Below are 4267 nucleotides of genomic sequence, written 5' to 3' on the forward strand. Positions count from 1 at the left end.
AGCGTCTGAGTGATTATTTTATACATGGATTGTGTGACTGCAGGGCTTGGTGGAACCTGGAGAGAAGCCCTCTAGCAACAGTGTGGCCTTGTTGAAAGAAGTGTGTCACTGTGGGGGCAGCTTTGAGATCTCTTTTAAGTTTCACTCTGTATCACAGTCCACTTCCTGTTGCCTTCCAATCAAGATGTAGCCAGCACTATGTCTCTCTGTAGATCGCCATGCTCTGCACCATGATAATAACAGACTGAATCACTGAACTGTAGGCTGCCAACTCAATTAAATGTTGTCCTTTTAGGAGTTGCTGTGGTCATGGTGTCTCTTCACAGCAATAGAAACTTTAACTAAGATAAGTGCCTATTACAATATTTTATAACTAGTAGTCAATTAATCAATAGTTTTTGAGTAGGTAATTTATCAGTGAATGAATTAGTAGATCACTTCATGGATTTGGAATCATACCAGGAGTTAGATTTTTGGAATGTCTAAGATCTATCCTAATGGTACAACACCTTCCTGTGACTCTATTCTCACTTCAATAAGGATTATTCATCACCAATTTAGCACGTGTTTATAATATCATCAATCAGAATCATATAACGTTTACATTGTTGGGTGTCTTTACCAATTCTTGCCTTGCCTAATGGTTGGTTAATATCATGAGAACAAATACAGCAGGAGTTTTGAGTGCACTATTGAGATATTCAGCAATGCTTCCAAAGAGGGTCCACCTATAAGGCAATTCAGTAATGAAGATATAGGGGAAGAGTGACCCAATACTCCAAGAGCTTGCTATTGAAAATGTTTTTATTTGTCTAATTGCCAAAACTGTGTCATATTTAGGCTTTTATCAAAGTAAATCAAACATCTACCACAGTGCTTGAAATAGAGCACTTTAATATTTGAAGAGGGATGAGCAGTCAGCATCTAATGAGCTTGCAGATGCAATGTCTTCAAGTATGCTTGTTGCTAGCCAACTTCATCCTGTTCATCTTGACACTAGGCACATACAACTGTGACTCTCTGGAACTATGGCTGCTCTGCCCAAAGTGATATTGCTTTAGGAAAATGTACTGACTTTGTTGGAAAAACTCTCCAGTTAAGAACCTTGGCAGAATTACAAGTTATTGCCAAGGCATCTAAGTATAGTGTTTATGCCTGCTAAACTTTACAAGTAGAGGGTTCAACACTGACTTGTTCAGAATGGGTCATTAAGTGCTACAAAAGAACCAAACAGAGTGACAGCAGAAGGAAGGGGGCCAGAAAAATAAATGAAGAGCACGTCCTTAAGTTCTAGCATTTGAAAGTATCTTTAATTGGAGTCCCCTTTTTAGAAAGTAGTTCTCAAGTGGAGTAATAATACTCTCTGAGTAACCAATAGGGTGCAGGCTGGCAACAGGCATTTTGTTTTCCACACAGCTCAGATGACCGGAGGGATCAAGTGCACATTCTAACACTCACAACACTACGTGGACCACTGCCAGGTCTTCATGGATCCAGTTCGTAAAAGTGATTCTCGGCAGTTCAGGGCAGTAAATTACTACTTCCTTGTACTTGAAGAAGATTATTTCTAGGGAAATTTTCTTTCTGAGCTCATCTTCCTTTAATTTGTAATTTATGTTTATTTAATGAAAAAATGGTTTCATAGACTGGTGCTGACCCCCAAGGGTCACAGTTCCATTAATCTCATTATTCAAATGGGGTGACAATGAGCAACCTTATTCTTGAGTGAAAGTCTGGGTTTTCTGAGATTTGCTGATCCGTGATAATATTTATGTAGCATTCCAGAGTTAGTACCAGAAAGTGAATACATTCCAGAAGGCTGATTTGAGGGCCCTAGATACAAGTCCTAGCCTCAGTGGGCATTGCTATTCTGAGAATGAACACAAGCAACTGAGGTGATTTCACTGGAGGAAGAAAGGCCTCCACCACAAGAAGGCCACGGTCTTAGAACATAGACAAAGTGGGTATGAGACATGAGTAAGATCCTGAAGACCAAGAGAGTTGTAAACGGGAAAAGGCTGACTCAGACTGAAGTGCTCTGAACAGAGCACTGGCAGGAGAGTTGGCTCACCTGTAACTGGATGTCAGAGAAATCTCTCTGACAGCTGTATCAGTACTGAAGCAAAGTCCATGATCCCTCCAAAGAAAGTCAGAATCCAGATTATTGTTGCAATTCCACACCACAAGTATCAAGTCTACAGTGAAGGAAAGCTGAGAGTTTCTAACAAAGAGCAAACGCTGCGGAAAACTTGGAGATGTTTAAGAACAGATGTCAAGAAGAACCAGTGAAGAATATTTAAAACAGAGTGTGCAATAGAAAAAGTATTGTCTAGACTCTAGGGGAAGCTGCCTACGAAGTCATGGAATAAGACTCTATGGAATGTCATATCAGAACTGTGCTGTGGTAATTCTGCCTCTGATGACTTGTATGAAGCCTGAGAATTATGCTGCTTCCTAAATATGGTGAGTATGAGGTCCCTGCCATGATAGACTTGACAGTCCTTGGTTTTATTTTAAAGCAAAGTATTACAGACTTTGTCTGTAACTCCCTCAGCTTCAGAGGTCCTGAAGGAACTCTATTCACCCCAGAGAGAGCTGGCCTTGCCCAGACAGCATCTGCTTACAGAATCCCAGCTGCACACATCCCTCCAGCCCCCGCCATCCTGTAAATTGCAATGTAGTTGAGAACTGAATAAGAAATTAGGCAAAGATGAGTTAAAGTTACTTTAAACCTATCAGAGCACGACAATTTCATGCTGTTTCTTATTCTCTTGAATGTGAGACTCTTGGGTCTTTAACTTGCAAAAGGAATCAATTTGAGGGCTTTAATTACTTCTAAGATGACTGATAATAAGAGAGCATTTTAGATCCAAATTTGAATTTTCCTATTCTCCTTCTATTGTGCTGATATTTTATTATTCAAGCACATTTATGAATGTCAATAGTGGTGCATCTTAATAATTCAGAAACCCTAACAGCCTATATTTTATATATGGATGGAAATAATTTAGGACAAAAATAGGTGAAGTTTTCTAACCTTTAGAACAATATAGCATTAGAGGACATTTAAAAAAAACTATTCTGAAACATTTTAGAGATTTCTGAGATAAAATCTATGCTACTCTAGAGCTCCCTCAATAGGAGTGCAGGGCTTCACACATATAGGAAGAGCTCATGCAATTGCTGCTACCCCTACCCCGATTAAAAGCCACACCTGTAGCATCATGTATTTAATAGGCAAACTGATGAATAGAGAGTTAAAACTTTAAGGAAAAGTCCATTGTCCACACCTCTTTTTTTTTTCTCCCAAAACAGGGTTTCTCTGTGTAGCTTTGGCACCTTTCCTGGAACTCACTCTGTAGCCCAGGCTGGCCTCAAACTCACAGAGATCCACCTGCCTCTGCCTCCCAAGTGCTGAGATTAAAGGCGTGCGCCACCACCACCCAGCCCACACCTCCTTTTTATGTAAAGATTGTCTCTAAAACTCAGGCCTCTCTTCCTGCTTCCCATAGAGATAGATGAAGACATCTGATATGTTACATCCAATCAGGAGATGGAGAGAGACATCTGGTATGTTAAGCTCAGTCAGAAGCCACATCTACTGTTCCACCATTTTTGAACAGTGGTAGTAAGCCCAAGAAAATCCAGGACATAGGAATCTTGAACTGTTGATATCTGTGTATTTTGGGGGTGGTGATGGCTAATGCCCTGTCTAAGAGGGTCTGTCCTGTCCATTCCACCTTTCTCTAAAGTGGGCTTTTTCCAAGATCTAGGTGGGAAGTTGGACCCACTACCAAAGCTTTCATCAATAGTAAGAATCATTGCTCACCATCCATCTTTTTTTTTACTGATTCAGACTTAGAAGGGAGGGCTACATTGGGCCGTAGGTTCTCTGATAAATGCATAGAGTAATTGACATGAAATTCTTACTTTGGTTCTTGGGCATTTTAACCATGCTGGAAATGCTGACATTTCTAGTGACCTCCTGTGAACGGTGTTCCCCTAGGTCATAGTTTCTTGCCTTTCTTGTGCACCTATGACTTCCTGCTTTGGTTTCTAATCATCTGTAATAATGTCCTTAGTTACAAGTGTCTGGAGATCAGCAATCTTATTTTAGTCCTTTCTGCACCACCTGAAGCCTCTGTTACGAATCTTGACACAGGGTGCTCAGTAACTGAGTTGAAAACTACATGAAGGAAGAACAATCCAATGTGTACTGTTACCAGTGAGCTTGGCTTTTCATATTTAAACAACCTGCACAGGCAAG

Source organism: Peromyscus maniculatus, chromosome 2 (assembly GCF_049852395.1).
Source record: "Peromyscus maniculatus bairdii isolate BWxNUB_F1_BW_parent chromosome 2, HU_Pman_BW_mat_3.1, whole genome shotgun sequence".
Classification (NCBI taxonomy): Eukaryota; Metazoa; Chordata; class Mammalia; order Rodentia; family Cricetidae; genus Peromyscus; species Peromyscus maniculatus.